Below are 10,098 nucleotides of genomic sequence, written 5' to 3'. Positions count from 1 at the left end.
ATGTTCACAGCAGCAATATCCACAATAGCCAAAATGTGGAAATAGCTGAGATGCCCTTCAACAGATGAATGGATAAAGATGTGGTTCATATGTACAGTGGAATATTACTCAGCCATCAGAAAGGATGAATACCCAACTTTTGTATCAACATGGATGGAAGTGGAGGAGATTATGCTGAGTGAAATAAGTCAGAGAAAGTCAAATATATGTTTTCCCTTATTTGTGGAACATAAGGAATAGCATAGAGGACATTAGGAGAAGGAAGGGGAAAAAAGTTGGGGGGGGATCAGAGCAGGAGACCAACAATGAGAGATATGGACTCCGGGAAACAGAGGGTTTTAAGGGGTGGGGAGTGGGGGGATGGGTGAGCCCAGTGATGGGTATTAAGGAGTGTATGGATTGCATGGCTCTGGCTGTTATACGCAAATTATGAATCATGGAACAGTACATCAAAAACTAATGATGTACTCTATGGTGACTAACAAAACATGATAATAATTTTTTTAAAAACACAAAAAAAACCCCAAAATGTAAGAAGAGGCCCTTCTCACCATGTGAGGTCTCTCTGCCTGACATCTGTTTCACAATCCAGAAGCAGAACATTGCCTCACAACCTTGTTACTGAATCATAGATGCTTCCTTCCTCTTCTGTCACAGGTGGGGCAGGCTGTTCCTCCCCACAGAATAGAGGACCCATTGCCCTAGCACACAAATTTGCCGAGAGCCGGATTCGCAGGCCTCCACAATGTGGAAACTTGCCTCCAGATCCCACCTTCCTCCTCACCTGCTGCTGGCTCTGCTGTTGGGACTCACAGGTGAGCATTGTCTTGAGGGAGATTCTCCATTCCCTGCCCTGGACATTTAGGGCCACTATGTAAACACAGGTTTGCTACCCAGACCCTCTGCAGAAGGCTGCCTGGTAGCTATGACTGTACTCCTGACTTGCAGATGAGGAAACTGAGGCAGAGAGAGCAACCATCCCAGTGCCACCTACTTAAGTCAGTGGAGCTACTGGGGTTAATGTCCAGCCCATTCAGCTCCACAGTTCATCCTGTTAACCATGTTATGCTGCCTGGCTCTTCAGTGGAGGCCAAGAGCAGAAATATCAGAAACACAGAGAGGCAAACAGAAGGAGAGACATCCCACATCACACACACAGGTGTCCCGAGTTCCACTGTGCTGTGTGTACTCACAAACTCTTGTTAATGATGTTTCTAGGTGCCAAATTGTTTGAAGTTTAACATGTACTATAATTTCACTTAATGAGTTTGTGTTTCTCCATGTCTCCAGAGTCTAGCTAGTCACCAAGGCAGGAAATCCAGCTGCAAATTCAAACGCACTCTGTGCCTCATCACTGAGCCTTTCTATGTCTTTGATCCCACGGTTGTGATGGGGTCTCCCGTTACAGACTTGGGGCGAGGGCCGCTCCCGGTGCGCAATAGGTCAGGGAGCTGTTGTGCATAAACATGTGAGGAGACACACAGGACCACAGCAGGATGAGTAGACGACTGCTCTGTTTCCCTCCAGGTGTGGCTGGAGAGGTGGGACTGCAGGTGATCCAGCCTGACAAGTCAGTGTCAGTTGCAGCCAGCCAGACAGCCAGACAGACAGCACTGCACCATGACCTCCCTGAGCCCCATAGGGCCGGTTCAGTGGTTCAGGGGGAAAGAGCCAGGCCAGGAGTTAATCTTCAGTTTCAAAGGAGGCCACTTCTCCCGAGTAACAGAGGTTTCTGACCGCACAAGGAGAAACAACACGGACTTTTCCATTTGTATCACTAACATCACCCCAGCAGACACCGGAACCTACTACTGTGTGAAGTTCGAGAAAGGGACCCCTGATGATGTGGAGTTTAAGTCTGGACCAGGCACTCTGGTCACTGTGCGCGGTGAGTACAGCCTGGGCCTCCTTTGTCCCATGGTTGTGACAACAAGTCAACAAGAATGCCCTCCGTTGCCTGACCAACATCTAGGAATCAGGCACTGTGGTGGGTGTCCCCAACATCAACCCCTTCCTCGGATCAGGGAAGTTGAGGCCTGGAGAGGTCTTAATGCTTGCTCAAGGCCCATGATAAATGGTGGGAAAGTATAGAACCCCAGTTTGAGGGTCCAAAGCTGTCGACTTTTCCAATCCTGACCAGTCCTCTGGTTCCAGAGATGAGGGACTTACAGTCTGAGTGACTTGGCCAGTCACATGACCCAATCTTACTCCTGCCTCCAGAGAGTGTCCCCTCCATGTGGCTGACTCTTCTCGACTCAACACTTACTGTGCACCTACTGTGTGCAGGCTCTAGTCTGCGTGCCGGGAAAACAGGGAACAGAACAGGGAAGGGCTCCTTTCTCATGAAGCTCACATTCCCTTCCCTTCCTGTGGACAAATGCACCCAGGGCAGGGAGGTGGGATATGTCCCTCTTTCAATGTAGAAGAATCACAGTGAGAAGAGGTATAAACTCACTGTTTATGCTGAGAGCCCAGGATGGAGAAGATGCCAGAGGCTGGGCATTTGTTGTGGGTCTGTCCAAAAAGCATCATGCAATTCAGGAACTGACTCCCATAAGAGCAATGAATCTCCCCTCAGCTCCTGGACATAGACATGTGGGTGGATTTATCCTGATTGTGCAGGTGTTACAGGAGTTCCCAATGGTATGTCCCTTGCCAGGGAACCAGTGCTGGTATGTGGCTCTAGCACCAGGCAGATCTGTTCTTCCTGGGAGAGCTCTCCTTCCTCTCCCCCAAGCTGCCCACACAGGGAATGCCCTGGTTCAGAATGGATGAAGCTGGAGGGACCATCTCAGCCCATTTACAGATGGGGACACTGAGGCTCAGCAGATCCGGCCTGAGCAGGGAAGTGAGCCACAGCCTGACTCACAGCCTTGCTCTCTGCACACTCGCTGCACCGACCAAAGTGGAGAAAGTGCCAACCCTCTCCTTGAAACTCTTGTAAATCTTGTATGGTTCTCTTTCCAGCAGTAAACATTAAGAAAACACAGGAAGAGGTGGGCTAGCTTTACACCCCCAGATCAACAGGTATGCAAACATCTCGTGAGGTGCTGAGCCTCTTCCTAGTGGACACGACTTGTCACATATAAGAGCATCCGGAGTCTCTCCCCTGTTGTGTGGTGTTGCTCCTTCACTGAGCAGCCTGGGGCACTGACCTGGACATAGCAGAGGGGCCCCCGCAATCCCAGCAACACCGGGCGCCTCATTCCTGGCTCTGCCCACTAAGAATGACTGGGAGGCATATCGTGGAGGGTGTTCAGCTCTGTGAGCAAGAGTTCACATTCTAGACTCAGCTCCTGGGACCCCACATCTTCCCTCTGTCGTTGTCAAGTCAACATGTCTGGACACCTGGAGGGACCCCTCCCCATAACCACTTGCAGTGAGAATGTCAGATGGAAAAGGAAGGTGGCTATCACAGTCAGGCTGGAGAAGGTGGGACATTTGCTCTGTTGTGGATGAAACAGCTGGAGGCCGCAGGAAGTCCCCTGGGATGCAATGAGGAGTGAGGAGCAGCCCTGTTGTGCTTGGACCAAAGTAGCTTGGCTCCTTGGTGAGGGAGAGACAGAGACCACCCAGGGGGAGTTTCCTCACAAAGCTGTCTTTATTTTACAGGTAAGGGATCACAGGGAATAATTTCCAAAGCCATGATACTGAACAGGACCAAGCACATTTATTAGGGCTGGAGACGAATATTCAGAGGGGGATTTTAACACTATAATGAGACTGAGGTTACTGTCAGCCACTTTCTGATTCATCTGCTCTTTTCCATCTGAGTTTCGACTGATAAATTTCAAGCACAACTGCTTCCATTCCCTTACTTGCCCCTTCCTGCAACCCTGGGAAGGAGAAATTCCTCCTGTCCCATGTCAGAGAGGAGCCACACTGTGCCATGGCCATGCCTGGGGTCAGCTGGTCAGCCTGGTTCCAGCTTTCTTGGGGGTTCCCTGTCCCCTGCACGGAATGCTGCACACGCTCTGTGACCTCAGTGAGGTTTGCAGGGAGGCAGCTAGGAACGGTTGATGCCAACAGTCAGACCCATCAGAAACGTCCCTGTGCCCAGATTGGTGGGAAGTCACCTGGCAGAGAAGAGAAGGGGCAACTTGAACTCAAGCCTGGAGCTGCATCCGGCCCTGACTTCAAGTCAGAGTTCAGTTCTGGAAGCTCAGGGCCTCCTCTGTGGCAGTAGGAGAGGACAACACCCTCCGCACACGCTCAGAAGGGTGGCGGGTTCTCCACAGCACCTCACATGTATCCTGAGTGCTGATGACCACAGTCATGCTTACTGTTCACAACTGCGCACCTTGTAGCCAAACCCTCTCCCCCCGGGGTGTTGGGCCCCGCAGCCAGGGCCTCGCCAGAGCAGACAGTGAACTTCACCTGTAAGTTCCACGGCTTCTCCCCCAGAAACATCACGTTGAGATGGTTTAGAAACGGGAATGAGCTGGCAGCCCCCCAGACCAGCGTGGACCCAGAGGGAGACAAAACGTCCTACAGCATCTCCAGCACAACCAGGCTGGTGCTGGCCCCGGGGGACGTTCGTTCCCAGGTCATCTGCGAGGTGACCCACATGACCCTGCACAGAGGCCCTCCTCTTCGTGGGACTGCCAACCTGGCTGAGGGCCTCCGAGGTAGATGCCCCTGCCCCCCAGCCCCAGCCAGGGTCTGGCCCCCAAGTCTCTGAGCCTGCCCCTCCCCCGCTTCCTGCCCCAGGCCCTCCATTCCCTGGAGACTGACCCCTGGCAGACCCTCCAAGTCACCCGCACTTAGATGTGCTGTCACCTCCTACTGTTTCATGGCCACTGACGGGTGAACACCTACCATGTGCCACTTACTGCACTCAGTTGTTTCCTTTACTTTACCATAGCAATTCCAATTATTGAGCACCTGCTGTACTCTAGGCCACTGTGTGCTTGGTGGGTTCATTTGTTTTGCTACAGTTATTCTATTCCAACTGTATGTGTGGGGATGAGAATCTTGATTTTAGTCAGTCTTAGCCTATGAAGAGCCATCAATCATTGAACACCTACTGTGCGCTGGGCACTGTGCTTAGGGATTTCATTCATATGCAAAGACTCAGTGTTTGAGCACCAGCTGCATGCCTAGCTCTGTTCTGGGTGACTCCCTTGCTGTGTGAGGGGAGGTAAGTTCTCGAGCCCCTCCCCCGTGGTGCGTCTGTTCCATGAGGTGAGAGCTTCTGCCCTGTGCTGTTTCAGTTCTGCCCACCTTGGAGGTTTCCCAGCAGCCCGTGTCAGGGGACCAGGTGAAGGTCACTTGCCAAGTGAAGAAGTTCTAACCCCAGCGCCTCCAGCTGTCCTGGATGGAGAATGGCAATGTGCTCTGAATAGAAATGGCCTCAAGGGCCTTGAACCTCGTAGAGAGCAAGGATGGGACCTTTAACTGGACGAGCTGGCTCCTGGTGAACTCATCTGCCCACAGGGAAGATGTGGTGTTCACCTGCCTGGTGCAGCACGACGGGCAGCCCGCGGTCACCAGAAATCATACCCTTGTGGCTTCAGCCCACCAGAAGGACCAGGAAACCCATAAAACCCAGGGTGAGGCCTCAATGATCCTGTTTCTTGTGTCCTGCTCCCTGTTCCTGCACCTGACAATGATTAAGTCACCATGTCTGGCCAAACCCCCGCTCCTCCTATTCTTTCCCACGTAGTGTGGTCTCTATCCCTTCTACGCTTTTCCATCATCACCGCAGAAAATGTCTGCACTTGGCACTCTGAAATTCCAGAAGGAACCCTGAGGACTTGGAGTTTTGAATCTTGATGAGGGCCCCGGGTTATCGTGTGTGGTCACACCTGGGGTCTCCTTTCCCCCTTTATTTGTGACAGCAGACCAGCAATAGTCATGATTGCTCACAGCACATTTACTTTATGCCAATTCCAACTCATTTCTCTTCTCCTTTTCTGCTTAACCAACCCTGCGGCCTGGAATTTTACAGAAGGGACTCAGGGAGCAGTGAGGGACAGATGATGAACATTTTCTGCCCATAGGCTGGCTGATGAGCTAAGCTAGTCAAGGGAAACCTGAGTCCCTGAAGAGGGTCCAGCAACTGTACAAACAAAAAAGGGGGATTAATTATAGCAGGGGGGCATTGTCCCAAAGAATTACGGAGTTCCCTTTCTACAACTAAAACATTCCTTATTTCTCTCTCATGTAACATCAGACGAGGTCAACCCAGTTTTCCAGGAGTCTTTGATCCAGAAGATCTTTCAAAGGCCCATGTTCCTTCTAACGTGCCCAATGACAGTGTCCTCTATACTGGGTCAACACAGGGCCACCAAGTGTTATGTCACTGCTGGTCAGGAGACTAGAGATAGGAAGGGGAAAAGGAATGATTTCCCTTAAAACTAGAGGTATGCAGGGGCACCTGGGTGGCTCAGTGGGTTAAGGCCTCTGCCTTCGGCTCAGGTCATGGTCCTGGGGTCCTGGGATTGAGCCCCGTGTCGGGCTCTCTGCTCCTCGGGGAGCCTGCTTCCCCCCACCCCCCAGCTGTCTCTCTACCTACTTGTGATCTCTGCCTGTCAAATAAATAAATAAATAAATCTTAAAAAAAAAAAACTAGAAGTATGCAGAAGTTGCTTAATTGTGTCCATTAATGACTTAGTCATGGATCCACATCCAGCTCCAAATGGAGTCCACACTGGTGTGGTCATGTGATTAATGACATGGTTCTTTCTATAAAACCAATAATATTATGCTTTTAGTAAAATTAACAGTAATTCCTAGTATCATCTAAAATGGAGTATATATTCCAATTTTCTAAAGCTTCTTCTATTAACTTTATTTTGGGGACCTAACTTGGTTTCGATTCACCTGTAAATGCTTAAAAGAATTTTCCAGTGAAATACCTGAGTCCCCATGATTCTTTTTTTAAAAAATATTTTATTTATTTATTTCACACAGAGAGAGAGAGAGAGAGAGAGAGAGAGAGAGATCACCAGTGGGCAGAGAGGCAGGCAGAGAGAGATGGGGAAGCAGGCTCCCTACTGAGCAGAGAGCCCAATGCGGGCCTCGATTCCAGGACCCTGAGATCATGACCTGAGCCGAAGGCAGAGGCTTAACCCACTGAGCCACCCAGGCACCCAATTCCTTTTTTTCTCTGAAAAGAATCTGAATAGCTAGGGCTACAAAAATTCTTCATTTCATATTGGATGCTTGTGGTAGGCTGTGCTTTAGAGAAATTTGGTCTTTATCTCTAAGTTGTCAAATTTCTGCACATAGAGCTTCGCATAGTGTTACCTAGTAATCCTTGTGATGTCTGTAGGGTATCCAATTTCATCCCTGATATTGGAAATGGGTCAATTCTCTATTTTTTTCATGTCACAATGGCTAGAAATTTTTCAAATTTATCAGTCTTCTCAAAGAACCCACTTTCATTTCAGTGATTTTCTCTATTGTTTGTTGTTCGTTTCTTTGCTTTTTCTCCTCTTTTTCTATTTCCTTCTCTTGCTTTGGGTTTATTTTGCTCCTCCTCATTATTTTTGAAATGGGAAAAAGATTATCAAGTCTAGACTTTTCTTTGTTTGAATGCCAGAGCTGGGCCTCCTTCTGGGCTTGAGGACTCGGGAGTGTAGACCAGGGATACCTGGTGTAGGTTCCTCCTTGAGAATGGAAGCATCTAACCCTTTTGCCTTCCTCTTCCACCTTTCAGAGCCCTCCAGGGGTGGACCTCACGAGATTTCCAGGAGACAGGCTTATACTGAGCCAGGAGAGGTGGGAGAGATGAGTCCACACGATCTACTGCCTTTCCTATGCTTCGGGAAGGTGGGAGGGGAATGGCAAAAGGGGATGTGCATTTGGACGTGGAGATTTTTCTCTTTAGTCTCCAGAGATTCTGCAGTTTGGGCATTGCTCTTCAGGGACTACCAAGAGCCAGTTTTCCATAGAATTTACTGTCCTTTTGTTGTTTTTCCTTTGGGTTGAGAGGCTGTATTTGGAGATGAGTAGTTAAGCCCCTGTCTTGTACTCAACAGCCCATTACAAAGTGCCCAAAGGGCTTTGAAATTCTTGGCCCCAGTGTCCCTATGCCACATCGGTATCCATCTCCCATATTTCCCCATCAGGGCCCCACTCTAGCACAGTAGGTGCAGTGTAGCTGAGAATTCAGTCCTCTCTGTAGCACTGATACTCTTATGTTTATGTTGGACCCAACTGTGTCCTCAGCTTTTTCTGCCCTCCATCTCTAAGAGGTAAGAGTCTGCACTGTTGTGAAGAAGTCCTCTGACATTCACATATAACCTTTCACATGTGATCAGTCTTCGCTTTGCACTTTCTCCAAAGGGTTGATGCCCTGCAACAGCCACCCAACCCATAGTTCTTGTAATTATCACATAATTTCCAGAATGCCAGGATATTCCCCGCCTATGCTTACACCAGCCCAGGTCACCACGGTGAGGTTTCAGCAGTGACGAGGGCAGGGCAAGCCAGCACCTACCCTGCTCTACCTCCCACAGGGCTGGGGGACTCATGAACAACTGGCAGAAAGAGACCCCAGTCCAAATATGCCCATTAGAGTTGGCTTTCCACACCCCAACCAGATAAACTCCACACATCAGGTGACCTGGGAGGGAGACTTTCAGATGATACAAAAAGAGAGAAAGCTCACTGTGGGTTGCTGCCCGATCCACCTGCATGAGAGAGCGAAGGAAGCAGGACTGGCAAGCGGAGATGTTGACACAATTTAGCACCTCAAGACTCAGCCTCAGACAGAGAGCAAGCAAGCTGAATGCTCTTCGTGAGTTGTTTTAAATGGAGAGGAATGGCTTAGCCTGTGTATCCCTACTTCCTCAAGCCTTCTACTGCTGGCTCCCCTCTAGAAACAGGTACAAACATGGCCAATAAAGCTCTTTCAACTCAGAAAATGTCCAGGGGCCCCGAAGCAGAGACCTGACATCCTCTAACATGCCAGGGGCAAATATGCTGAGGACCTACTCCTTCTTTTAAGATTACTCTATATATTTCAAAAAAAAATTTGGATTTTTTTAAATTCAAATATAAAAACAAAAATGGGTCATTGTATAAAGTCAAAAAATTGCAAGCTGTCCTTCCAGATCAACAGTCTATGTCCAAGAGACAGACGTCGGCCAACAGTGGCAATGGGGTTCAGGTGGCCTGATGGTGTTGAAACTCTCCTGAGTATTAGACGCCATTTCCTTGCCTCCCAGGATATTGTCCAGCCAGCAGGTCTCCTGAGGTCAGGTCATCCTGAGGCCTCCCTCCTCACCTCTGTACATGGGAGTTGTCAAACTGTGTGCATGGAGCAAAGCAGGGCAACCTTGCGCCTCACTGACCCTGACATCTGTTTTCACTCCACGTGAGGCCAGGTGGACGTTTGATCTTATAGCTAAGAGAGTTTGACTTTGTCCTGGTCCAAAGACAAGGTCTCAGAGTCATCCTGCAGGCCAGCAGTGAGGGGTTTTCCTAGGTCTGAGCCACCACATCTGTCCACCCTCTGTAAACTAGGAGCCTGTTGGCTTATCAGAAAGAGGCTATGGGACCTTCCCCACTGGGTGTGAGGACCAGTTCAGTAAACCAAACTTACCCGTTGTGGAGTGCTGGTTCTCCCCACCTCTTCTGTCAAGAAGGACACCTGGCAGTGAGAAAGGGGTGAGTGAGGTGAGGAACGTCTTACCCCGAATTCTGCCTTGAGCAGGGGAAGAATTCATGAGCTTCAGAGCGTTGATAAGCCTGAGTCACTTCAGATAAAGTAAGTGGAGGACGCAGGGAATGGACTCCAGGGTGCCCCCCTCCGATGGTGCCTCCTGTCCCTTCTTTTCCAGAGTCAAGGCCATCTACTCCATTCCTGATGGCTGTCACCCTGGGCCCAAAGCTGCTGCTGCTCATCACTGTCTCTGCCATCTATGTCCACAAGAAGTGAGGGCCTGATTGTAAGTTGTGGGTCAGGGAGGGTAGGCCATGATTATTCCCAGAAAGAGCCAGGTCAGGGAGAGTGTCAGCCCACAGGTCACACAGGGTCAGCACCCACCTGCAGTAAAGAGCATGTGACACACCTCCCTTGATACCCTCGGGGGTCTCAGGGGTCCCAGCTCCCTGAGGTGTTGGGGGAGGTGGCATTTAGCCTATAAA

The 10,098-nt window shown here is 49.9% G+C and overlaps 1 pseudogene across 1 annotated transcript; it reads left to right on the top strand.

Annotated features, from left to right (window-relative positions):
* Nucleotides 1-745: 745 nt before the first annotated feature.
* LOC308349067 (signal-regulatory protein beta-1-like) lies at nt 746-9,889 on the top strand (annotated as a pseudogene). The gene is made up of 5 exons: nt 746-815; nt 1,528-1,888; nt 4,308-4,628; nt 5,214-5,552; nt 9,792-9,889. The product of its transcript is annotated as a signal-regulatory protein beta-1-like (transcript).
* Nucleotides 9,890-10,098: the final 209 nt, after the last annotated feature.

This window comes from Martes martes (genome assembly GCF_963455335.1).
Source record: "Martes martes genome assembly, chromosome: 9".
Classification (NCBI taxonomy): domain Eukaryota; kingdom Metazoa; phylum Chordata; class Mammalia; order Carnivora; family Mustelidae; genus Martes; species Martes martes.
The sequence above is the reverse complement of the archived record's forward strand: the minus strand, read 5'-3'. Positions and strand labels throughout refer to the sequence as shown.